A 23,431-nucleotide genomic window follows, 5' to 3' on the forward strand; every position below is an offset into this window, starting at 1 on the left:
GTAACGTCGAAAGAATCATCTGCAAAAAAATGGGTGCAACACGAGGACTTCACACGAAAATGGGTGAAATATAAGGACTTCGCAGGAAGTAACCCATGCTAGTACTACTCTCCCCCAAGCACCCTTACCTACGGAGTTCTGATAGAATCCGTTGCATTAGTGCTGGTATGATCGTACCTGTTTCATTTTGTGCTGAAAATACATACACTCCTTCTCCTTCCCTCCCCCTCCCATCAATTGTTTCCTTGTGCGTTCACACTGCACCTCTCCTTCTCGTTCTAATATCGATTAAAATGCCCCTGCTTCATGACTCACATTTGCGTATAAACCAGCGGACCCTAGTTCCAGTCGCGCGTAACGTCGAACGATCCTTCTGAAAAAAAAAAATTAGTGCAACACGAGAACTTCCCAGGAGGTCACCCATCTAAGTACTACTCTCGCCCAAGCACACTTAACTGCGGAGTTCTAATGGGATCCGGTGCATTAGTGCTGGTATGATCGCAGCCGTTTAATTCCGCGCTGCAAATACATAAACTCCTTCTCCTTTCTTTCCCCTCCCGTCATTTGTTTCCTTGTGCGTGCGCACTGCACCTCTCGTTCTTATTCAAATATCAAGTAAAATTCCACGGCGCTGTGACTCACATTTGCGAATAAATCTGCGGACCATAATTAAAGTCGCGCGTAACGTCGAACGGCACATCTGAAAAAAAAAAATGGGTGCAACACGAGAACTTCCCAGGGGGTCACCCATCATTGTACTACTTTCGCCAAAGCACACTTAACTGCGGAGTTCTGATGGGATCCGGTGCATTTGTGCTGGTGTGACTGCACTTGTTTAATTTCGTGTTGAAAATACATACACTCGTTCTTCCCTCCCACCCTCCCATCATTTGTTTCTTTGTGCGTTCACACTACACCTCTCCTTCTCGTTCTAATATCGATTAAAATGCCCCTGATTCTTGACTCACATTTGCGTATAAACCAACGGACCATAGTTCCAGCCGCACGTAACGTCGAACGACCCATCAGAAAAAAAAAATTTTGCAATACGAGGACTTCCCAAGAGGTCACCCATCCGAGTACAACTCTCGCCCAAGCACACTTAACTGCAGAGTTATGACGGGATCAAGTGCATTAGTGCTGGTATGATGCCACTTATTTAATTTTGCGCTTCAAATACATACGCTCCTTCTCTTTTCTTCCTCCTCCCGTCATTTGTTTCCTTGTGCGTGCGCACTGCACCTCCCGTACTCGTTCTAATATCAGGTAAAATGCCATGGTGCCGTGACTCACATTGGCGAAAAAACCTGCGGACCATAAACTAAGTCGCGCGTAACGTCGTAAGAATCATCTGCAAAAAGATGGGTGCAACACGAGGACCTCCCAAGAAAATGGGTGAAATATAAGGACTTCGCAGGAGGTCACCCATCCGAGTACTTTTCTCACCCAAGCACCCTTAACTGCGGAGTTCTGATAGAATCCGTTGCATTAGTGCTGGTATGATCCCCCATGTTTCATTCTGCACTGCAAATACATACACTATTTCTCCTCCCATTCCCCATCCCGTCATTTGTTTCCTTGTGCGTGCACTCTGCATCTCTCTTTCTCGTTCTAATATCAAGTAATATGCCCCGGCACCGTGACTCACCTTTGCAAACAAACCAGCGGTTTATAATTCCATTCGCGCGTAACGTCGAACAACCCATCCGAAAAAAAATTGGTGCAACACGAGGGCTTCCTAAGTTGTCACCCATCCGAGTACTACTCCCGCCCAAGCACACTTAACTGCGGTGTTCTGATGGGATCAGGAGTTTTAGTGCTGGTATGATCGCACCTGTTTAATTTCACGCTTCAAATACATACACTCCTTCTCCTTTCTTCCCCCTCCCGTCATTTGTTTCCTTGTGCGTTCACACTTCACCTCTCATTCTCGTTCTAATATCGATTAAAATGCCCCTGCTTCTTGACTCACATTTGCGTATAAACCAGCGGACCCTATTTCCAGACTTGCGTAACGTCGAACGACCAGTCTGAAAAAAAATTGGTGCGACAAGAGGACTTCCCAAGAGGTCACCCATCCGAGTACTAATCTCGCCCAAACACACTTCACTGCGGAGTTCTGATGGGATCCGGGGCAATAGTGCTGGTATGATCGCACCCGTTTAATTTTGCGCTGCAAATACATAAACTCATTCCCCTTTCTTCCCCCTCCCGTCATTTGTTTCCTTGTGCGTGCGCACTGCACCTCCCTTTCTCGTTCTAATATCAAGTAAAATACTACGATGTCGTGACTCACATTTGCGAATAGACCTGAGGACCATAAATCAAGTCGTGCGTAACGTCGTAAGAATCATCTTCAAAAAGATGGGTGCAACACGAGGACCTCCCAAGAAAATGGGTGAAATATAAGGACTTCGCAGGAGGTCACCCATCCAAGTACTTTTCTCACCCAAGCAACCTTAATTGCGGAGTTCTGATAGAATCCGTTGCATTAGTGCTGGTATGATCCCTCATGTTTCATTCTGCACTGCAAATACATAAATTATTTCTCCTCCCATCCCCCCTCCCGTCATTTGTTTCCTTGTGCGTGCACTCTGCATATCTCATTCTCGTTCTAATATCAAGTAATATGCCCCGGCACCGTGACTCACATTTGCAAATGAACCAGCGGTTTATAATTCCATCCGCGCGTAACGTCGAACAACCCATCAGAAAAAAAATTGGTGCAACACGAGGGCTTCCCAAGTGGTCACCCATCCGAGTACTACTCCCGCCCAAGCACACTTAACTGCGGAGTTCTGATGGGATCGGGAGCTTTAGTGTTGGTATGATCGCACTTGTTTAATTTCACGCTTCAAATACATACACGCCTTCTCCTTTCTTCCCCCTCCCGTCATTTGTTTCCTTCTGCGTTCACACTGCACCTCTCATTCTCGTTCTAATATCGATTAAAATGCCCCAGATTCTTGACTCACATTTGCGTATAAACCAGCGGATTATAGTTCCAGTCGCACAGTAACGTCGAACGACCCGTGTAAAAAAAAATTGGTGCGACACGAGGACTTCCCATGAGGTCACCCATCCGAGTACTACTCTCGCCCAAGCACACTTAACTGCAGAGTTCTGATGGGATCCAGGGCATTAGTGCTGGTATGACCGCACCCGTTTAATTTCGGGCTGAAAATACATACACTCCTTCTTCCCTCCCCCCCACCCATCATTTGTTTCCTTGTGCATTCACACTTCACCTCTCATTTTCGTTCTAATATCGATTAAAATGCCCCAGATTCTTGACTCACATTTGCGTATAAACCAGCGGATTATAGTTCCAGTCGCACGTAACGTCGAACGACCCGTGTAAAAAAAAATTGGTGCGACACGAGGACTTCCAAAGAGGTCACCCATCCGAGTACTACTCTCGCCCAAGCACACTTAACTGCAGAGTTCTGATGGGATCCGGGGCATTAGTGCTGGTATGACCGCACCCATTTAATTCCGTGCTGCAAATACATAAACTCCTCCTTTCTTCCCCCTCCCGTCATTTGTTTCCTTGTGCGTGCGCACTGCACCTCTCGTTCTCATTCAAATATCAAGTAAAATTCCACGGCGCCGTGACTCACATTTGCGAATAAATCTGCGGACATAATTAAAGTCGCGCGTAACGTCGAACGGCTCATCTTAAAAAATGAAAATGGGTGCAACACGAGAACTTCCCAGGAGGTAACCCATCATTGTACTACTTTCGCCAAAGCACACTTAACTGCGGAGTTCTGATGGGATCCGGTGCATTTGTGCTGGTGTGACCGCACCTGTTTAATTTCGTGCTGAAAATACATACACTCCTTCTTTCCTCCCCCCTCCCATCATTTGTTTCCTTGTGCGTTCACACTGCACCTCTCCTTCTTGTTCTAATATCGATTAAAATGCCCCTGATTCTTGACTCACATTTGCGTATAAACCAGCGGACCATAGTTCCAGTCGCGCCTAACGTCGAACGACCCATCTGAAAAAAAATTGTTGGGATACGAGGACTTCCCAGGAAGTCACCCATCCGAGTACTACTCTCGCCCAAGCACACTTAACTGCAGAGTTATGATGGGATCAAGTGCAGTAGTGCTGGTATGATGCCACTTGTTTAATTTTGCGCTTCAAATACATACACTCATTCTCGTTTCTTCCTCATCCCGTCATTTGTTTCCTTGTGCGTGCGCACTGCACCTCCCGTACTCGTTCTAATATCAAGTAAAATGCCACGGCGCCGTGACTCACATTTGCGAATAAACTTGCGGACCATAAATCAAGTCGCGCATAACGTCGAAAGAATCATCTGCAAAAAGACGGGTGCAACACGAGGACCTCCCAAGAAAATGGGTGAAATATAAGGACTTCGCAGGAGGTCACCCATCCGAGTACTTTTTTCGCCCAAGCACCCTTAACTGCGGAGTTCTGATAGAATCCGTTGCATTAGTGCTGGTATGATCCCTCATGTTTCATTCTGCACTGCAAATACACACACTCTTTCTCCTCCCATCCCCCCTCCCGTCATTTGTTTCCTTGTGCGTGTACTCTGCATCTCTCTTTCTCATTCTAATATCAAGTAATATGCCCCGGCACCGTGACTCACCTTTGCAAATGAACCAGTAGTTTATAATTCCATTCGCGCCTAACGTCGAACAACCCATCCGAAAAAAAATAGGTGCAACACGAGGGCTTCCCAAGTCGTCACCCATCCGAGTACTACGCTCGCCCAAGCACACTTAACTGCGGAGTTCTGATGGGATCCGGAGCTTTAGTGCTGGTGAGATCGCACCTGTTTAATTTCGCGCTGCAAATACATACACTCCTTCACCTTTCTTCCCCCTCCCGTCAATTGTTTCCTTTTGTGTTCACACTTCACCTCTCATTCTCATTCTAATATCGATTAAAATGCCCCTGCTTCTTGACTCACATTTGCGTATAAACCAGCAGACCCTAGTTCCAGACGCGCGTAACGTCGAAAGACCCGTCTGAAAAAAATTGGTGCGACACGAGGACTTCCCAGGAGGTCACCCATCCGAGTACTAATCTCGCCCAAGCACACTTCACTGTGGAGTTCTGATGGGATCCGGTGCATTAGTGCTGGTATGATCGCACATGTTTAATTTGGCGCTGCAAATACATAAACTCATTCCCCTTTCTTCCCCCTCCCGTCATTTGTTTCCTTGTGCGTGCGCACTGTACCTCCCGTTCTCGTTCTAATATCAAGTAAAATGCCACGGCGCCGTGACTCACATTTGAGAATAAACCTGAGGACAATAATTCAAGTCGGGCGTAACGTCGAACGACACATCTGAAAAAAAGAAAATGGGTGCAACACGAGAACTTCCCAGGAGGTAACCCATCATTGTACTACTTTCACCAAAGCACACTTAACTGTGGAGTTCTGATGGGATCCGGTGCATTTGTGCTGGTGTGACCGCACCTATTTAATTTCGTGCTGAGAATACATACACTCCTTCTTCCCTCCCCCCCTCCCATCATTTGTTTCCTTGTGCGTTCACACTGCACCTCTCCTTCTCGTTCTAATATCGATTAAAATGCCCTTGATTCTTGACTCACATTTGCGTATAATCCTGCGGACCATAGATCCAGTCGCGCGTAACGTCGAACGACCCATCTGAAAAAAAATTATTGCGATACGAGGACTTCCCAAGAGGTCACCCATCCGAGTACTACTCTCGCCCAAGCACACTTAACTGCAGAATTCTAATGGGATCCAGTGCATTAGTGCTGGTATGATGCCACTTGTTTAATTTTGCGCTTCAAATACATACACTCCTTCTCTTTTCTTCCTCCTCCCGTCATTTGTTTCCTTGTGCGTGCGCACTGCACCTCGCGTACTCGTTCCAATATCAAGTAAAATACCACGGCGCCGTGACTCATATTTGCGAATAAACCTGCGGACCATAAATCAAGTCGCGCGTAACATAGATAGAATTATCTGCAAAAAGATGGGTGCAACACGAGGACCTCCCAAGAAAATGGGTGAAATATAAGGACTTCGCAGGAGATCACCCATCCGAAAATAGGTGAAATATAAGGACTTCGCAGGAGGTAACCCATGCTAGTACTACTCTCGCCCAAGCATCCTTACCTACGGAGTTCTGATAGAATCCGTTGCATTAGTGCTGGTATGATCGGACCTGTTTAATTCCGCGCTGCAAATACATACACTCCTTCTCCTTTCTTCCCCCTCCCGTCATTTGTTTCTTTGTGCGTGCGCACTGCACCTCCCGTTCTCGTTCTAATATCAAGTAAAATGCCACGGCGCCGTGACTCACATTTGCGAATAAACCTGAGGACCATAATTCTAGTCGCGCGTAACGTCGAAAGAATTATCTGCAAAAAAATGGGTGCAACACGAGGACTTCACAAGAAAATGGGTGAAATATAAGGACTTCGTAGGAGGTAACCCATGCTAGTACTACTCTCGCCCAAGCACCCTTACCTACGGAGTTCTGATAGAATCTGTTGCATTAGTGCTAGTATGATCCCTCATGTTTCATTCTTCACTGCAAATACATACACTCTTTCTCCTTCCATCCCCCCTCCCGTCATTTGTTTCCTTGTGCGTGCACTCTGCATCTCTCTTTCTCGTTCTAATATCAAGTAATATGCCCCGGCACCGTTACTCACCTTTACAAATGAACCAGCGGTTTATAATTCCATTCGCGCGTAACGTCGAACAACCCATCCGAAAAAAAATTAATGCAACACGAGGGCTTCCCAATTGGTCACCCATCCGAGTACTACTCTCGCCCAAGCACACTTAACTGCGGAGTTCTGATGGGATCCGGAGCTTTAGTGCAGGTTTGATCGCACCTGTTTAATTTCACGCTGCAAATACATACACTCCTTCTCCTTTCTTCCACCTCCCGTCAATTGTTTCCTTGTGCGTTCACACTGCACCTCTCCTTCTCGTTCTAATATCGATTAAAATGCCCCTGCTTCTTGACTCACATTTGCGTATAAACCAGCGGACCCCAATTCCAGTCGCGCGCAACGTCGAACGACCCGTCTGAAAAAAAATTGGTGCGACACGAGGACTTCCCGGGAGGTCACCCATCTGAGTTCTAATCTCGCCCAAGAACACATAACTGCGGAGTTCTGATGGGATCTGGTGCATTAGTGCTGGTATTATCGCACCTGTTAAATTTCGCGCTGCAAATACATAAACTCATTCCCCTTTCTTCCCCCTCCCGTCATTTGTTTCCTTGTGCGTGCGCACTGCACCTCCCGTTCTCGTTCTAATATCAAGTAAAATGCCACGGTGCCGTGATTCACATTTGCGAATAAACCTGAGGACCATAATTCAAGTTGCGCGTAACGTCGAAAGAATCATTTGCAAAAAAATGGGTGCAACACGAGGACTTCACAAGAAAATGGGTGAAATATAAGGACTTCGCAAGAGGTAACCCATGCTAGTACTACTCTCGCCAAAGCACCTTTACCTACGGAGTTCTGATAGAATCCGTTGCATTAGTGCTAGTATGATCGCACCTGTTTCATTTCGTGCTGAAAATACATACACTCCTTCTCCTTCCCTCCCCCTCCCATCAATTGTTTCCTTGTGCGTTCACACTGCACCTCTCATTCTCGTTCTAATATCGATTAAAATGTCCCTGATTCTTGACTCACATTTGCGTATAAACCAGCGGACAACATTTGCGTATAAACCAGCGGACCCTAGTTCCAGTCGCGCGTAACGTCGAACGACCTGTCTGAAAAAAAATTAGTGCGACATGAGGACTTCCCAAGAGGTCACCCATCCGAGTACTACTCTCGCCCAAGCACACTTAACTGCGGAGTTCTGATGGGATCCGGTGCATTAGTGCTGGTATGATCGCACCCGTTAAATTTTGCGCTGCAAATACATGAACTCCTTCTCCTTTCTTCCCCCTCCCGTCATTTGTTTCCTTGTGCGTGCGCACTGCACCTCTCGTTCTCGTTCAAATATCAAGTAAAATGCCACGGCGCCGTGACTCACATTTGCGAATAAATCTGCGGACCATAATTAAAGTTGTGCGTAACGTCGAACGGCACATCTGAAAAAAAGAAAATGGGTGCAACACGAGAACTTCCCAGGAGGTAACCCATCATTGTACTACTTTCGCCAAAGCACACTTAACTGCGGAGTTCTGATGGGATCCGGTGCATTTGTTCTGGTGTGACCGCACCTGTTAAATTTCGTGCTGAAAATACATACACTCCTTCTTCCCTCTCCCCCTCCCATCATTTGTTTCCTTGTGCGTTCACACTTCAGCTCTCTTTCTCGTTCTAATATCGATTAAAATACCCCTTATTCTTGACTCACATTTGCGTATAAACCAGCGGACCATAGTTCAAGTCGCGCGTAACGTCGAACGACCTGTCTGAAAAAAAATTGGTACAACACAAGAACTTCCCAGGAGGTCACCCATCCGAGTACTGCTCTCGCCTAAGCACACTTGACTGCGGAGTTCTGATGGGATCCAGTGCATTAGTGCTGGTGTGATCGCACCCGTTTAATTTCGCACTTCAAATACATAAACTCCTCCTCCTTTCATCCCCCTCCCGTCATTTGTTTCCTTGTGCGTGCACACTGCACCTCCCGTGCTCGTTCTAATATCAAGTAAAATACTACAGTGCCGTCACTCACATTTGCGAATAGACCTGAGGACTATAATTCAAGTCGCGCGTAACGTCGAAAGAATCATCTGCAAAAAAATGGGTGCAACACGAGAACTTCACAAGAAAATAGGTGAAATATAAGGACTTCGCAGGAGGTAACCCATGCTAGTACTACTCTCACCCAAGCACCCTTACCTACGGAGTTCTGATAGAATCCGTTGCATTAGTGCTGGTATGATCGCACTTGTTCCATTTCGTGCTGAAAATACATACACTCCTTCTCCTTCCCTCCCCCTCCCATCAATTGTTTCCTTATGCGTTCACACTGCACCTCTCCTTCTCGTTTTAATATCGATTAAAATGCCCCTGCTTCTTAACTGACATTTGCGTATAAACCAGCGGACCCCAGTTCTAGTCGCGCGTAACGTCGAACGACCCGTCTGAAAAAAAAATTGGTGCGACACGAGGACTTCCCAAGAGGTCACCCATCCGAGTACTACTCTCGCCCAAGCACACTTAACTGCAGAGTTCTGATGGGATCCGGTGCATTAGTGCTGGTATGATCGCACCCGTTTAATTCTGCGTTGCAAATACATAAACTCCTTCTCCTTTCTTCCCCCTCCCGTCATTTGTTTGCTTGTGCGTGCGCACTGCACCTCTCGTTCTCGTTCAAATATCAGGTAAAATGCCACGGCACCGTGACTCACATTTGCGAATAAATCTGCGGACCATAATTAAAGTCGCGCGTAACGTCGAACGGCACATCTGAAAAAAAGAAAATGGGTGCAACAGGAGAACTTCCCAGGAGGTAACCCATCATTGTACTACTTTCGCCAAAGCACACTTAACTGTGGAGTTCTGACAGGATCCGGTGTATTTGTGCTGGATTGACCGCACCTGTTTAATTTCGTGCTGAAAATACATACACTCCTTCTTCCCTCCCCCCCTCCCATCATTTGTCTCCTTGTGCGTTCACACTGCACCTCTCCTTCTCGTTCTAACATCGATTAAAATGCCCCTGATTCTTGACTAACCTTTGCGTATAAACTAGCGGACTATAGTTCCAGTCGCGCGTAACGTCGAATGACCCATCTGAAAAAAAATTGTTGCGATACGAGGACTTCCCAAGAGATCATCCATCCGAGTACTACTCTCGCCCAAGCACACTTAACTGCAGGGTTCTGATGGGATCCAGTGCATTAGCGCTGGTATGATGCCACTTGTTCAATTTTTCGCTTCAAATACATACACTCCTTCTCTTTTCTTCCACATCCCGTCATTTGTTTCCTTGTGCGTGCGCGCTGCACCTCCCGTACTCCTTCTACTATCAAGTAAAATGCCACGGCACCGTGACTCAAATTTGTGAATAAACCTGGGGACCATAAATCAAGTCGCGCGTAACGTCGAAAGAATCATCTGCAAAAAGATGGGTGCAACACGATGACCTCCCAAGAAAATGGGTGAAATATAAAGACTTTGTAGGAGGTCACCCATCCGAGTACTTTTCTCGCCCAAGCACCCTTAACTGCGGAGTTCTGATAGAATCCGTTGTATTAGTGCTGGTATGATCCCTCATGTTTCATTCTGCACTGCAAATACATACACTCTTTCTCCTCCCATCCCCCCTCCCGTCATTTGTTTCCTTGTGCGTGCACTTTGCATCTCTCTTTCTTGTTCCAGTCGCGCGTAACGTCGAACGACCTGTCTGAAAAAAAAATTAGTGCGACACGAGGACTTCCAAGGAGGTCACCCATCCGAGTACTACTCTCGCCCAAGCACACTTAACTGCGGAGTTTTGATGGGATCCGGTGAATTAGTGCTGGTATGATCGCACCTATTTAATTTCGCGCTGCAAATACATAAACTCCTTCTCCTTTCTTTCTCCTCCCGTCATTTATTTCCTTGTACGTGCGCACTGCACCAACCGTGCTCGTTCTAATATCAAGTAAACTGCTACGGTGCCGTGACTCACATTTGCGAATAAACCTGAGAACCATAATTCAAGTCGCGCGTATCGTCGAAAGAATCATCTGCAAAAAAATGGATGCAACACTAGGACTTCCTAAGAAAATGGGTGAAATATAAGGACTTCGCAGGAGGTCACCCATCCGAGTACTACTCTCGCCCAAACACACTTAAATGCGGAGTTCTGATGGGATCCGGTGCATTAGTGCTGGTATGATCGCACCTGTTTAATTTCGCGCTGCAAATACATAAACTCCTTCTCCTTTCTTCCCCCTCCCGTCATTTGTTTCCTTGTGCGTGCGCACTGCACCTCCCGTTCTCGTTGAACTATCAAGTAAAATGCCACGGCGCAGTGACTCATATTTGCGAATAAATCTGCGGACCATAATTAAAGTCGCGCGTAACGTCGAACAGCACATCTGAAAAAAATAAAATGGGTGCAACACGAGAACTTACCAGGAGGTAACCCATCATTGTACTACTTTCGCCAATGCACACTTAACTGCGGAGTTCTGATGGGATCCTGTGCATTTGTGCTGGTGTGACCACACCTGTTTAATTTCGTGCTGAAAATACATACACTCCTTCTTCCCTCCCCCCCCTCCCATCATTTGTTTCCTTGTGCGTTCACACTGCACCTCTCCTTCTCGTTCTAATATCGATTAAAATACCTCTGATTCTTGACTCACATTTGCGTATAAACCAGCGGACCATAATTCCAGTCGTGCGTAACGTCGAACGACCCATCTGAAAAAAAATTGTTGCGATACGAGGACTTCCAAAGAGGTCACCCATCCGAGTACTACTCTCGCCCAAGCGCACTTAACTGTAGAGTTCTGATGGGATCCAGTGCATTAGTGCTGGTATGATGCCACTTGTTTAATTTTGCGCTTCAAATACATACACTCCTTTTCTTTTGTTCTTCCTCCCGTCATTTGCTTCCTTGTGCGTGCGCACTGCACCTCCCGTACTCGTTCTAATATCAGGTAAAATGCCATGGCTCCGTGACTCACATTTGCGAATAAACCTGCGGACCAAAAATCATGTCGCGCGTAACATCGAAAGAATCATCTGCAAAAAGATGGGTGCAACACGAGGACCTCCCAAGAAAATGGGTGCAACACGAGGACTTCCGAAGTGGTCACCCATCCGAGTACTATTCTCGCCCAAGCACCCTTAACTGCGGAGTTCTGATAGAATCTGTTGCATTAGTGCTGGTATGATCCCTCATGTTTCATTCTGCACTGCAAATACATACACTCTTTCTCCTTCCATCCCCTCTTCCGTCATTTGTTTCCTTATGCGTGCACTCTGCATCTCTCTTTCTCGTTCTAATATCAAGTAATATGCCCCGGCACCGTGACTCACCTTTGCAAATGAGCCAGCGGTTTATAATTCCATTCGCGCGTAACGTCAAACAACCCATCCGAAAAAACATAGGTGCAACACGAGGGCTTCCCAGGTGGTCACCCATCCGAGTACTACTCTCGCCCAAGCACACTTAACTGCGGAGTTCTGATGGGATTCGGGGCTTTAGTGCTGGTATGATGGCACCTCTTTAATTAGATACACTCCTCCTTTCTTACCCCTCCCGTCATTTCTTTCCTTGTGCGTTCACACTTCACCTCTCCTTCTCGTTCTAATATCGATTAAAATGCCCCTGCTTCTTGACTCACATTTGAGTATAAACCAGTGGACCCTAGTTCTAGCAGCACGAGGACTTCCCAGGAGGTCACCCATCCGAGTACTACTCTCGCCCAAGCACACTTAACTGCGGAGTTCTGATGGGATCCGGGGCTTTAGTGCTGGTATGATCGCACCTGTTTAGTTTCGCGCTGCAAATACATACACTCCTTCTCTTTTCTTTCCCCTCCCGTCATTTGTTTCCTTGTGCGTGCGCGCTGCACCTCCCGTTCTCGTTCTAATATCAAGTAAAATGCTACAGCGCCATGACTCACATTTGCGAATAAACCTGAGGACCATAAATCAAGTCGCGCGTAACGTCGAAAGAATCATCTGCAAAAAAATGGGTACAACACGAGGACTTCCTAAGAAAATGGGTGAAATATAAGGACTTCGCAGGAGGTCACCCATCCTAGTGCTACTCTCGCCCAAGCACCCTTAACTTGCGGAGTTCTGATAGAATCCGATGCATTGGTGCTGGTATGATTGCTCATGTTTCATTCTGCGCTGCAAATACATACACTTTTTCTCCCTCCATCCCCCCTCCCGTCATTTGTTTCCTTGTGCGTGCACTCTGCATCTCTCCTTCTCGTTCTAATATCGATTAAAATGCCCCTGCTTCTTGACTCACATTTGCGTATAAACCAGTGGACCCTAGTTCCAGTCGTGCGTAACGTTGAACTACCCGTCTGAAAAAAAAATTAGTGCGACACGACTACTTCCCAGGAGGCCACCCATCCGAGTACTACTCTCGCCCAAGCACACTTAACTACGAAGTTCTGATGGGATCCGGTGCATTAGTGTTGGTATGATCGCACCTGTTTAATTTCGCGCTGCAAATAGAAAAACTCCTTCTCCTTTCTTCCCCCTCCCGTCATTTGTTTCCTTGTGCGTGCGCACTGCACCTCTCGTTCTCGTTCTAATATCAAGTAAAATGCTACAGCGCCGTGACTCACATTTGCGAATAAACCTGAGGACCATAATTCAAATCGCGCGTAACGTCGAAAGAATCATCTGCAAAAAAGTGGGTGCAACACGAGGACTTCACAAGAAAATTGGTGATTTATAAGGACTTCGCAGGAGGTAACCCATGCTAGTACTACTCTCGCCCAAGTACCCTTACCTACGGAGTTATGATAGAATCCGTTGCATTAGTGCTGGTATGATCGCACCTGTTTCATTCTGCGCTGCAAATACAAACACTTTTTCTCCTTCCCTCCCCCTCCCATCAATTGTTTTCTTATGCGTTCACACTGCACCTCTCCTTCTCGTTCTAATATCGATTAAAATGACCCTGCTTCTTGACTCACATTTGCGTATAAACCAGCGGACCCTAGTTCCAGTCGCGCGTAACGTCGAACGACCCGTCTGAAAAAAAATTGGTGCGACACGAGGACTTCCCAGGAGGTCGACCATCCGAGTACTGATCTCGCCCAAGCACACTTCACTGCGGAGTTCTGATGGGATCCGGTGCATTAGTGCTGGTATGATCGCACCTGTTTAATTTCGCGCTGCAAATACATAAACTCATTCCCCTTTCTTCCCCCTCCCGTCATTTGTTTCCTTGTGCGTGCGCACTGCACCTCCCGTTCTCGTTCTAATATAAAGTAAAATGCTATAGCGCCATGAATCACATTTGCAAATAAACCTGAGGACCATAATTCAAGTCGCGCGTAACGTCGAAAGAATCATCTGTAAAAAAATGGGTGCAACACGAGGACTTCACAAGAAAATGGGTGAAATATAAGGACTTCGCAGGAGGTAACCCATGCTAGTACTACTCTCGCCCAAGCACCCTTACCTACGGAGTTCTGATAGAATCCGTTGCATTAGTGCTGGTATGATCGCACCTGTTTCATTCTGTGCTGCAAATATAAACACTTTTTCTCCTTCCCTGCCCCTCCCATCAATTGTTTCCTTGTGCGTTCACACTGCACCTCTCCTTCTCGTTCTAATATCGATTAAAATGCCCCTGCTTCTTGACTCACATTTGCGTATAATCCAGTGGACCCTAGTTCCAGTCGCGTGTAACGTCGAACGACCCGTCTGAAAAAAATTGGTGCAACACGAGGACTTTCGAGGAGGTCACCATCCGAGTACTACTCTCGCCCAAGCACACTTAACTGCGGAGTTCTGATGGGATCCGGTGCATTAGTGCTGGTATGATCGCACCCGTTTAATTCCGCGCTGCAAATACATAAACTCCTTCTCCTTTCTTCCCCCTCCCGTCATTTGTTTCCTTGTGCGTGTGCACTGCACCTCCCGTGCTCGTTCTAATATCAAGTAAAATGCTACGGTGTCGTGACTCACATTTGCGAATAAACCTGAGGACCATAATTCAAGTCGTGCGTATCGTCGAAAGAATCATCTGCAAAAAAAATGGGTGAAATATAAGGACTTCGCAGGAGGTCACCCATCCTAGTGCTACTCCCGCCCAAGCACCCTTAACTTGCGGATTTCTGATAGAATCCGTTGCATTCGTGCTGGTATGATTGCTCATGTTTCATTCTGCGCTGCAAATACATACACTTTTTCTCCCTCCATCCCCCCTCCCGTCATTTGTTTCCTTGTGCGTGCACTCTGCATCTCTCCTTCTCGTTCTAATATCGATTAAAATGCTCCTGCTTCTTGACTCACATTTGCGTAAAAACCAGTGGACCCTAGTTCTAGTCGCACGTAACGTCGAACGACCCGTCTGAAAAAAAAATTACTGCGGCATGAGGACTTCCCAGGAGGTCACCCATCCGAGTACTACTCTCGCCCAAGAACGCTTAGCTGTGAAGTTCTGATGGGATTCGGTGCATTAGTGCTGGTATGATCGCACCTATTTAATTTTGCGCTGCAAATACATAAAGTCCTTCTCGTTTCTTCCCCCTCCCGTCATTGTTTCCTTGTGCGTGCGCACTGCACCTCTCGTTGTCGTTCAAATATCATGTAAAATGCCACGGTGCCGTGACTCACATTTGCGAATAAATCTGCGAACCATAATTAAAGTCGCGCGTAACGTCGAACGGCACATCTGAAAAAAAGAAAATGGGTGCAACACGAGAACTTCCCAGGAGGTAACCCATCAATTTACTACTTTCGCCAAAGCACACTTAAGTGCGGAGTTCTGATGAAATCCGGTGCATTTGTGCTGGTGTGACTGCACCTGTTTAATTTCGTGCTAAAAATACATAAACTCCTTCTTCCCTCCCCCCCTCCCATCATTTGTTTCCTTGTGCGTTCACACTGCACCTCTCATTCTCGTTCTAATATCGATTAAAATACCCCTGATTCTTGACTCACATTTGCGTATAAACCAACGGACCATAGTTCCAGTCGCGCGTAACGTCGAACGACCAATCTGAAAAAAAATTGTTGCGATACGAGGACTTCCCAAGAGGTCATCCATCCGAGTACTACTCTCGCCCAAGCACGCTTAACTGCAGAGTTCTGATGGGATCCAGTGCATTAGTGCTGGTATGATGCCACTTGTTTAATTTTGCGCTTCAAATACATACACTCCTTCTCTTTTCTTCATCCTCCCGTCATTTGTTTCATTGTTCGTGCACACTGCACCTCCCGTACTCGTTCTAATATCAAGTAAAATGCCACGGCGCCGTGACTCATATTTGCGAATAAACCTGAGGACCATAATTCAAGTCGCGCGTAACGTCGAAAGAATCATCTGCAAAAAAATGGGTACAACACGAGGACTTCACAAGAAAATGGGTGAAATATAAGGACTTCGCAGGAGGTAACCCATGCTAGTACTACTCTCGCCCAAGCACCCTGATTCTTGACTCACATTTGCGTATAAACCAATGGACCCTAGTTCCAGTCGCGGGTAACGTCGAACGACCCGTCTGAAAAAAAAAATTAGTGCGACTCGAGGACTTCCCAGGAGGTCAACCATCCGAGTACTAATCTCACCCAAGCATACTTCACTGCGGAGTTCTGAATGGATCCGGTGCATTAGTGCTGGTATGATAGCACCTGTTTAATTTTGCGCTACAAATACATAAACTTATTCCCCTTTCTTCCCCCTCCCGTCATTTGTATCCTTGTGCGTGCGCACTGCACCTCCCGTTCTCGTTTTAATATCAAGTAAAATACTACAGCGTCGTGACTCACATCTGCGAATAAACCTAAGGACCATAATTCAAGTCGCGCGTAACGTCGAAAGAATCATCTGCAAAAAAATGGGTACAACACGAGGACTTCACAAGAAAATGGGTAAAATATAAGGACTTCGCAGGAGGTAAACCATGCTAGTACTACTCTCGCCCAAGCACCGTTACCTACAGAGTTCTGATAGAATCCGTTGCATTAGTGCTGGTATGATCGCACCTGTTTCATTTCGCGCTGCAAATACATACACTCATTCTCATTTCTTCCCTCTCCCGTCATTTGTTTCCTTGTGCGTGCGCACTGCACCTCTCGTTCTCGTTCAAATATCAAGTAAAATGCCACGGCGCCGTGACTCACACTTGCGAATAAATCTGCGGACCATAATTCAAGTCACGTGTAACGTCGAACGGCACATCTGAAAAAAAGAAAATGGGTGCAACACGAGAACTTCCCAGGAGGTAACCCATCATTGTACTACTTTCGCCAAAGCACACTTAACTGCGGAATTCTGATGGGATCCGGTGCATTTGTGCTGGTGTGACCGCACTTGTTTAATTTCATGCTGAAAATACATACACTCCTTCTTCCCTCCCCCCATCCCATCATTTGTTTCCTTGTGCGTTCACACTGCACCTCTCCTTCTCGTTCTAATATCGATTAAAATGCCCCTGATTCTTGACTCACATTTGCGTATAAACAAACGGACCATAGTTCCAGTCGCACGTAACGTCGAACGACCCATCTGAAAAAAAAATTTTGCGATACGAGGACTTCCCAATAGGTCACCCATCCGAGTACTACTCTCGCCCAAGCACACTTAACTGCAGAGTTATGATGGGATCCAGTGCATTAGTGCTGGTATGATGCCACTTGTTTAATTTTGCGCTTCAAATACATACGCTCCTTCTCTTTTCTTCCTCCTCCCGTCATTTGTTTCCTTGTGCGTGCGCACTATACCTCCCGTACTCGTTCTAATATCAAGTAAAATGGCACGGTGCCGTGACTCACATTGGTGAAAAAACCTGCGGACCATTAATCAAGTCGCGCGTAATGTCGTAAGAATCATCTGCAAAAAGATGGGTGCAACACGAGGACCTCCCAAGAAAATTGGTGAAATATAAGGACTTCGCAGGAGGTCACCCATCCGAGTACTTTTTTCGCCCAAGCACCCTTAACTGCGGAGTTCTGATAGAATCCGTTGCATTAGTGCTGGTATGATCCCTCATGTTTCATTCTGCACTGCAAATACAGACACTCTTTCTTCTCCCATCCCCCCTCCCGTCATTTGTTTCCTTGTGCGTGCACTCTGCATCTCTCTTTCTCGTTCTAATATCAAGTAATATACCCCGGCACCGTGACTCACCTTTGCAAATGAACCGGCGGTTTATAATTCCATTCGTGCGTAACGTGGAACAACCCATCCGAAAAAAAATAGGTTCAACACGAGGACTTCCCAAGTGGTCACCCATCCGAGTACTACTCTCGCCCAAGCACACTTAACTGCGGAGTTCTGATGGGATCAGGAGCTTTAGTGCTGGTATGATCGCACCTGTTTAATTTCACGCTGCAAATACATACACTCCTTCTCCTTTCTTCCCCCTCCCGTCATTTGTTTCCTTGTGCGTTCACACTTCACCTCTCATTCTCGTTCTAATATCGATTAAAATGCCCCCGCTTCTTGACTCACATTTGTGTATAAACCAGTGGACCCTAGTTTGAGACGTGTGTAACGTCGAACGACCCGTCTGAAAAAAAATTGGTGCGACACGAGGACTTCCTAGGAGGTCACCCATCCGAGTACTAATGTCGCCCAAGCACACTTCACTGTGGGGTTCTGATTGGATCCGGTGCATTAGTGCTGGTAAGATCGCACCCCTTTAATTTTGCGCTGCAAATACATACACTCTTTCTCCTCCAATCCCCCTCCTGTCATTTGTTTCCTTGTACGTGCACTCTGCATCTCTCTTTCTCGTTCTAATATCAAGTAATATGCCCCGGCACCGTGACTCACCTTTGCAAATGAACCAGCGATTTATAATTCCATTCGCGCAAAACGTTGAACAACCCATCCGAAAAAAATAGGTGCAACACGAGGGCTTCCCAAGTGGTCACCCATCCGAGTACTACTCTCGCCCAAGCACACTTAAGTGCGGAGTTCTGATGGGATCCGGGGCTTTAGTGCTGGTATGATCGCACCTGTTTAATTTCGCGCTGCAAATACATACACTCCTTCTCCTTTCTTCCCCCTCCGGTCATTTGTAACCTTGTGCGTTCACACTTCACCTCTCATTGTCGTTCTAATATCGATTAAAATGCCCCTGCTTCTTGACTCACATTTGCGTATAAACCAGCGGACCCTAGTTCCAGTCGCGCGTAACGTCGAACGACCCGTCTGAAAAAAAATTGGTGCGACACGAGGACTTCCCAAGAGGTCACCCATCCGAGTACTACTCTCGCCCAAGCACAATTAACTGCGGAGTTCTGATGGGATCCGGTGCATTACTGCTGGAATGATTGCACCTGTTTAATTTTCCGCTGCAAATACATAAACTCATTCCCCTTTCGTCCCCCTCTCGTCATTTGTTTCCTTGTGCGTGCGCACTGCAGCTCCCGTTCTCGTTCTAATATCAAGTAAAATGTTACAGTGCCGTGACTCACATTTGCGAATAAACCTGAGGACCATAATTCAAGTCGCGCGTAACGTCAAAAGTATCATCTGCAAAAAAATGGGTGCAACACGAGGACTTCCTAAGAAAATGGGTGAAATATAAGGACTTTGCAGGAGGTCACCCATCCTAGTTCTACTCTCGCCCAAGCACCCTTAACTTGCGGAGTTCTGATAGAATCCGTTGCATTGGTGCTGGTATGATTGCTCATGTTTCATTCTGCGCTACAAATACATACACTTTTTCTCCCTCCATCCCCCTCCTGTCATTTGTTTCCTTGTGCGTGCACTCTACATCTCTCATTCTCGTTCTAATATCGATTAAAATGCCCCTGTTTCTTGACTCATATTTGCGTATAAACTAGTGGACCCTATTTCCAGTCACGCGTAACGTCGAACGACCCGTCTGAAAAAAAAGTTTAATGCGACACGAGGACTTCCCAGGAAGTCACCCATCCGAGTACTACTCTCGCCCAAGCACACTTAACTGCGGAGTTCTGATGGGATCCGGTGCATTAGTGCTGGTTTGATCGCACCAGTTTAAGTTTGCGCTGCAAATACATAAACTACTTCTCTGTTCTTCCCCCTCCCGTCATTTGTTTCCTTGTGCGTTCACACTTCACCTCTCATTCTCGTTCTAATATCGATTAAAATGCCCCTGCTTCTTGACTCATATTTGCGTATAAACCAGCGGACCCTAGTTCCATTCGCGCGTAACGTCGAACAACCCATCCGAAAAAAAAAATAGGTACAACACGAGGGCTTCCCAGGTGGTGACCCATCCGAGTACTACTCTCGCCCAAGCACACTTAACTGCGGAGTTCTGGTGGGATCCGGAGCTTTAGTGCTGGTATGATCGCACCTGTTTAATTTCGCGCTGCAAATACATACACTCCTTCTCATTTCTTCCCCCTCCCGTCATTTGTTTCCTTGTGCGTTCACACTTCACCTCTCATTTTCGTTCTAATATCGATTAAAATGCCCCTGCTTCTTGACACACATTTGCATATAAACTAGCGGACCCTAGTTCCAGACGCGCGTAACGTCGAACGACCTGTCTGAAAAAAAATTAGTGCGACACATGGACTTCCTGGGAGGTCACCCATCCGAGTACTAATCTCGCCCAAGCACACTTCACTGCGGAGTTCTGATGGGATCCGGTGCATTAGTGCTGGTATGATTGCACCCGTTTAATTCTGCGCTGCAAATACATAAACTCCTTCTCCTTTCTTCCCCCTCTCGTCATTTCTTTCTTTGTGCGTGCGCACTGCACCTCCCGTGCTCGTTCTAATATCAAGTAAAATACTACGGCGCCGTGACTCACATTTGTGAATAAACCTGAGGACCATAATTCAAGTCGCGCGTAACGTCGAAAGAATCATCTACAAAAAAATGGGTGCAACACGAGGACTTCACAAGAAAATGGGTGAAATATAAGGACTTCGCAGGAGGTAACCCATGCTAGTACTACTCTCGCCCAAGCACCCTTACATACGTAGTTCTGATAGAATCCGTTGCATTAGTGCTGGTATGATCGCACCAGTTTAATTTCGCACTGCAAATACATAAACTCCATCTCCTTTCTTCCCCCTCCCGTCATTTGTTTCCTTGTGCGTGCGCACTGCACCTCTCGTTCTCGTTCAAATATCAAGTAAAATGCCACGGCCCCGTGACTCACATTTGCGAATAAATCTGCGGACCATAATTAAAGTCGCGCGTAACGTCGAACGGCACATCTGAAAAAAAAAAATAGTGCAACACGAGAACTTCCCAGGAGGTAACCCATCATTGTACTACTTTCGCCAAAGCACACTTAACTGCGGAGTTCTGATGGGATCCGGTGCATTAGTGTTGGTGTGACCGCACCTGTTTAATTTCGTGCTGAAAATACATACACTCCTTCTTCCCTCCACCCCTCCCATCATTTGTTTCCTTGTGCGTTCACACTGCACCTCTCTTTCTCGTTCGAATATTGATTAAAATGCCCTTGATTCTTCACTCACATTTGCGTATAAACCAGCAGACCATAGTTCCAGTCACGCGTAACGTCGAACGACCCATCTAAAAAAAAATTATTACAATACGAGGACTTCCCAAAAGGTCACCCATCCGAGTACTACTCTCGCCCAAGCTCGCTTAATTGCAGAGTTCTAATGGGATCAAGTGCATTAGTGCTGGTATGATGCCACTTGTTTAATTTTGCGCTTCAAATACATATACTCCATCTCTTTTCTTCCTCCTCCCATCATTTATTTCCTTGTGCGTGCGCACTGCACCTCCCATACTCGTTTTAATATCAAGTAAAATGCCACGGCACCGTGACTCACATTTGCGAATAAACCTGCGGACCATAAAGCAAGTCGCGCGTAACGTCGAAAGAATCATCTGCAAAAAGATGGGTGAAACACGAGGACCTCACAAGAAAATGGGTGAAATGTAAGGACTTCGCAGGAGGTCAACCATCCGAGTACTTTTCTCGCCCAAGCACCCTTAACTGCGGAGTTCTGATAAAATCCGTTGCATTAGTGCTGGTATGATCCCTCATGTTTCATTCTGCACTGCAAATACATACACTCATTCTCCTCCCATCCCCCCACCCGTCATTTGTTTCCTTGTGCGTGCACTCTGCACCTCTCTTTCTCGTTCTAATATCAAGTAATATGCCCCGGCACCGTGACTCACCTTTGCAAATGAACCAGCGGTTTATAATTCCATTCGCGCGTAACGTCGAACAACTCATCCGAGAAAAAAAATGTGCAACACGAGGGCTTCCCAAGTGGTCACCCATCCGAGTACTACTCTCGCCCAAGCACACCTAACTGCGGAGTTCTGATGGGATCCGGGGCTTTAGTGCTGGTATGATCGCACCTGTTTAATTCTGCGCTGCAAATACATACACTCATTCTCCTTTCTTCCCCCTCCGTCATTTGTTTCCTTGTGCGTTCACACTTCATCTCTCCTTCTCGTTCTAATATCGATTAAAATGCCCCTGCTTCTTGACTCACATTTGCGTATAAACCAGCGTACCCTAGTTCCAGACTCGCGTAACGTCGAACGACCCGTCTGAAAAAAAATTGGTGCGACACGAGAACTTTCCAGGAGGTCACCCATCCGAGTACTAATCTCGCCCAAGCACACTTAACTGCGGAGTTCTGATGGGATCCAGTTCATTAGTGCTGGTATGATCGCACCTGTTTAATTTCGCGCTGCAAATACATAAACTCATTCCCCTTTCTTCCCCCTACCGTCATTTGTTTCCTTGTGCGTGCGCACTGCACCTCTCGTTCTCGTTCTAATATCAAGTAAAATGCCACAGCGCCGTGACTCACATTTGCGAATAAACCTGAGGACCATAATTCAAGTAGCGCGTAACGTCGAAAGAATCATCTGCAAAAAAATGGGTGCAACACGAGGACTTCACAAGAAAATGGGTGAAATATAAGGACTTCGCAGGAGGTAACCCATGCTAGTACTACTCTCGCCGAAGCACCCTTACCTACGGAGTTCTGATAGAAACCATTGCATTAGTGGTGGTATGATTGCACCTGTTTCATTTCGCGTTGAAAATACATACACTCCTTCTCCTACCCTCCCCCTCCCATCAATTGTTTCCTTGTGCGTTCACACTGCACCTCTCCTTCTCGTTCTAACATCGATTAAAATGCCCCTGCTTCTTGACTCACATTTGCGTATAAACCAGCGGACCCTAATTCCAGTCGCGCGTAACATTGAAGGACCCGTCTGAAAAAAAATTGGTGCGACACGAGGACTTCCCAGGAGGTCACCCATCCGAGTACTACTCTCGCCCAAGCACACTTAACTACGGAGTTCTGACGGGATCCGGTGCATTAGTGCTGGTATGATCGCACTTGTTTAATTCCGCGCTGCAAATACATAAACTCCTTCTCTTTTCTTCCCCCTCCCGTCATTTGTTTCCTTGTGCGTGCGCACAGCACCTCCCGTGCTCGTTCTAATGTCAAGTAAAATGCTACGGTGCCGTGACGCACATTTGCGAATAAACCTGAGGACCATAATTCAAGTCGCGCTTATCGTCGTAAGAATCATCTGCAAAAAAATGGGTGCAACACGACGACTTCCTAAGAAAATAGGTGAAATATAAGGACTTCGCAGGTCACCCATCCTAGTGCTACTCTCGCCCAAGCACCCTTAACTTGCGGAGTTCTGAAAGAATCCGTTGCATTGGTGCTGGTATGATTGCTCATGTTTCATTCTGCGCTGCAAATATATACACTTTTTCTCCCTCCATCCCCCCTCCTGTCATTTATTTCGTTGTGCGTGCACTCTGCATCTCTCCTCGTTCTAATATCGATTAAAATGCCCCTGCTTCTTTACTCA

General features: G+C 46.5%; 6 non-coding genes and 39 pseudogenes across 6 annotated transcripts; all 45 read right to left on the reverse strand.

Annotated features, from left to right (window-relative positions):
• Positions 1 to 387: 387 nt before the first annotated feature.
• On the reverse strand, positions 388 to 506 carry LOC148257463 (5S ribosomal RNA). Its single transcript, XR_015820008.1, has one exon. It is a non-coding gene; the product is annotated as a 5S ribosomal RNA (ribosomal RNA).
• A 208-nt stretch (positions 507 to 714) lies between these two features.
• On the reverse strand, positions 715 to 833 carry LOC148257464 (5S ribosomal RNA; annotated as a pseudogene).
• A 557-nt stretch (positions 834 to 1,390) lies between these two features.
• LOC148257465 (5S ribosomal RNA) lies at positions 1,391 to 1,511 on the reverse strand (annotated as a pseudogene).
• A 206-nt stretch (positions 1,512 to 1,717) lies between these two features.
• Positions 1,718 to 1,836, reverse strand: LOC148257466 (5S ribosomal RNA; annotated as a pseudogene).
• A 205-nt stretch (positions 1,837 to 2,041) lies between these two features.
• Positions 2,042 to 2,160, reverse strand: LOC148257467 (5S ribosomal RNA; annotated as a pseudogene).
• Positions 2,161 to 2,720: 560 nt separating this feature from the next.
• Positions 2,721 to 2,839, reverse strand: LOC148257468 (5S ribosomal RNA; annotated as a pseudogene).
• A 206-nt stretch (positions 2,840 to 3,045) lies between these two features.
• LOC148257469 (5S ribosomal RNA) lies at positions 3,046 to 3,164 on the reverse strand (annotated as a pseudogene).
• Positions 3,165 to 3,368: 204 nt separating this feature from the next.
• Positions 3,369 to 3,487, reverse strand: LOC148257470 (5S ribosomal RNA; annotated as a pseudogene).
• A 205-nt stretch (positions 3,488 to 3,692) lies between these two features.
• On the reverse strand, positions 3,693 to 3,811 carry LOC148257471 (5S ribosomal RNA; annotated as a pseudogene).
• An 882-nt stretch (positions 3,812 to 4,693) lies between these two features.
• Positions 4,694 to 4,812, reverse strand: LOC148257472 (5S ribosomal RNA; annotated as a pseudogene).
• Positions 4,813 to 5,016: 204 nt separating this feature from the next.
• Positions 5,017 to 5,135, reverse strand: LOC148257473 (5S ribosomal RNA; annotated as a pseudogene).
• Positions 5,136 to 5,344: 209 nt separating this feature from the next.
• Positions 5,345 to 5,463, reverse strand: LOC148257474 (5S ribosomal RNA; annotated as a pseudogene).
• A 204-nt stretch (positions 5,464 to 5,667) lies between these two features.
• LOC148257475 (5S ribosomal RNA) lies at positions 5,668 to 5,785 on the reverse strand (annotated as a pseudogene).
• Positions 5,786 to 6,744: 959 nt separating this feature from the next.
• Positions 6,745 to 6,863, reverse strand: LOC148257476 (5S ribosomal RNA; annotated as a pseudogene).
• Positions 6,864 to 7,068: 205 nt separating this feature from the next.
• LOC148257477 (5S ribosomal RNA) lies at positions 7,069 to 7,187 on the reverse strand (annotated as a pseudogene).
• Positions 7,188 to 7,771: 584 nt separating this feature from the next.
• Positions 7,772 to 7,890, reverse strand: LOC148257478 (5S ribosomal RNA). The gene has a single exon (XR_015820463.1). It is a non-coding gene; the product is annotated as a 5S ribosomal RNA (ribosomal RNA).
• Positions 7,891 to 8,099: 209 nt separating this feature from the next.
• On the reverse strand, positions 8,100 to 8,218 carry LOC148257479 (5S ribosomal RNA; annotated as a pseudogene).
• Positions 8,219 to 8,422: 204 nt separating this feature from the next.
• LOC148257480 (5S ribosomal RNA) lies at positions 8,423 to 8,541 on the reverse strand (annotated as a pseudogene).
• A 235-nt stretch (positions 8,542 to 8,776) lies between these two features.
• On the reverse strand, positions 8,777 to 8,895 carry LOC148257481 (5S ribosomal RNA; annotated as a pseudogene).
• Positions 8,896 to 9,101: 206 nt separating this feature from the next.
• Positions 9,102 to 9,220, reverse strand: LOC148257482 (5S ribosomal RNA). The gene has a single exon (XR_015821150.1). It is a non-coding gene; the product is annotated as a 5S ribosomal RNA (ribosomal RNA).
• A 1,146-nt stretch (positions 9,221 to 10,366) lies between these two features.
• On the reverse strand, positions 10,367 to 10,485 carry LOC148257483 (5S ribosomal RNA; annotated as a pseudogene).
• A 235-nt stretch (positions 10,486 to 10,720) lies between these two features.
• LOC148257484 (5S ribosomal RNA) lies at positions 10,721 to 10,839 on the reverse strand (annotated as a pseudogene).
• Positions 10,840 to 11,048: 209 nt separating this feature from the next.
• Positions 11,049 to 11,167, reverse strand: LOC148257485 (5S ribosomal RNA; annotated as a pseudogene).
• Positions 11,168 to 11,372: 205 nt separating this feature from the next.
• LOC148257486 (5S ribosomal RNA) lies at positions 11,373 to 11,490 on the reverse strand (annotated as a pseudogene).
• Positions 11,491 to 12,051: 561 nt separating this feature from the next.
• Positions 12,052 to 12,170, reverse strand: LOC148257487 (5S ribosomal RNA; annotated as a pseudogene).
• Positions 12,171 to 12,317: 147 nt separating this feature from the next.
• LOC148257488 (5S ribosomal RNA) lies at positions 12,318 to 12,436 on the reverse strand (annotated as a pseudogene).
• Positions 12,437 to 12,998: 562 nt separating this feature from the next.
• Positions 12,999 to 13,117, reverse strand: LOC148257489 (5S ribosomal RNA; annotated as a pseudogene).
• A 559-nt stretch (positions 13,118 to 13,676) lies between these two features.
• On the reverse strand, positions 13,677 to 13,795 carry LOC148257490 (5S ribosomal RNA; annotated as a pseudogene).
• Positions 13,796 to 14,353: 558 nt separating this feature from the next.
• On the reverse strand, positions 14,354 to 14,471 carry LOC148257491 (5S ribosomal RNA; annotated as a pseudogene).
• A 533-nt stretch (positions 14,472 to 15,004) lies between these two features.
• LOC148257492 (5S ribosomal RNA) lies at positions 15,005 to 15,123 on the reverse strand (annotated as a pseudogene).
• A 208-nt stretch (positions 15,124 to 15,331) lies between these two features.
• Positions 15,332 to 15,450, reverse strand: LOC148257493 (5S ribosomal RNA; annotated as a pseudogene).
• A 204-nt stretch (positions 15,451 to 15,654) lies between these two features.
• On the reverse strand, positions 15,655 to 15,772 carry LOC148257494 (5S ribosomal RNA; annotated as a pseudogene).
• Positions 15,773 to 16,158: 386 nt separating this feature from the next.
• On the reverse strand, positions 16,159 to 16,277 carry LOC148257495 (5S ribosomal RNA; annotated as a pseudogene).
• A 563-nt stretch (positions 16,278 to 16,840) lies between these two features.
• Positions 16,841 to 16,959, reverse strand: LOC148257496 (5S ribosomal RNA; annotated as a pseudogene).
• An 883-nt stretch (positions 16,960 to 17,842) lies between these two features.
• LOC148257497 (5S ribosomal RNA) lies at positions 17,843 to 17,961 on the reverse strand (annotated as a pseudogene).
• Positions 17,962 to 18,166: 205 nt separating this feature from the next.
• Positions 18,167 to 18,285, reverse strand: LOC148257498 (5S ribosomal RNA; annotated as a pseudogene).
• A 204-nt stretch (positions 18,286 to 18,489) lies between these two features.
• On the reverse strand, positions 18,490 to 18,608 carry LOC148257499 (5S ribosomal RNA). Its single transcript, XR_015820191.1, has one exon. It is a non-coding gene; the product is annotated as a 5S ribosomal RNA (ribosomal RNA).
• Positions 18,609 to 18,813: 205 nt separating this feature from the next.
• Positions 18,814 to 18,932, reverse strand: LOC148257500 (5S ribosomal RNA; annotated as a pseudogene).
• A 562-nt stretch (positions 18,933 to 19,494) lies between these two features.
• LOC148257501 (5S ribosomal RNA) lies at positions 19,495 to 19,613 on the reverse strand. Its single transcript, XR_015820143.1, has one exon. It is a non-coding gene; the product is annotated as a 5S ribosomal RNA (ribosomal RNA).
• A 207-nt stretch (positions 19,614 to 19,820) lies between these two features.
• Positions 19,821 to 19,939, reverse strand: LOC148257502 (5S ribosomal RNA; annotated as a pseudogene).
• Positions 19,940 to 20,144: 205 nt separating this feature from the next.
• Positions 20,145 to 20,263, reverse strand: LOC148257503 (5S ribosomal RNA; annotated as a pseudogene).
• Positions 20,264 to 20,824: 561 nt separating this feature from the next.
• On the reverse strand, positions 20,825 to 20,943 carry LOC148257504 (5S ribosomal RNA; annotated as a pseudogene).
• Positions 20,944 to 21,826: 883 nt separating this feature from the next.
• LOC148257505 (5S ribosomal RNA) lies at positions 21,827 to 21,945 on the reverse strand (annotated as a pseudogene).
• Positions 21,946 to 22,149: 204 nt separating this feature from the next.
• On the reverse strand, positions 22,150 to 22,268 carry LOC148257506 (5S ribosomal RNA; annotated as a pseudogene).
• A 559-nt stretch (positions 22,269 to 22,827) lies between these two features.
• On the reverse strand, positions 22,828 to 22,946 carry LOC148257507 (5S ribosomal RNA). Its single transcript, XR_015819662.1, has one exon. It is a non-coding gene; the product is annotated as a 5S ribosomal RNA (ribosomal RNA).
• Between the last annotated feature and the right edge of the window lie 485 nt (positions 22,947 to 23,431).

This window comes from Carica papaya, chromosome 5 (assembly GCF_054855325.1).
Source record: "Carica papaya isolate Zhongbai chromosome 5, ASM5485532v1, whole genome shotgun sequence".
NCBI lineage: Eukaryota > Viridiplantae > Streptophyta > Magnoliopsida > Brassicales > Caricaceae > Carica > Carica papaya.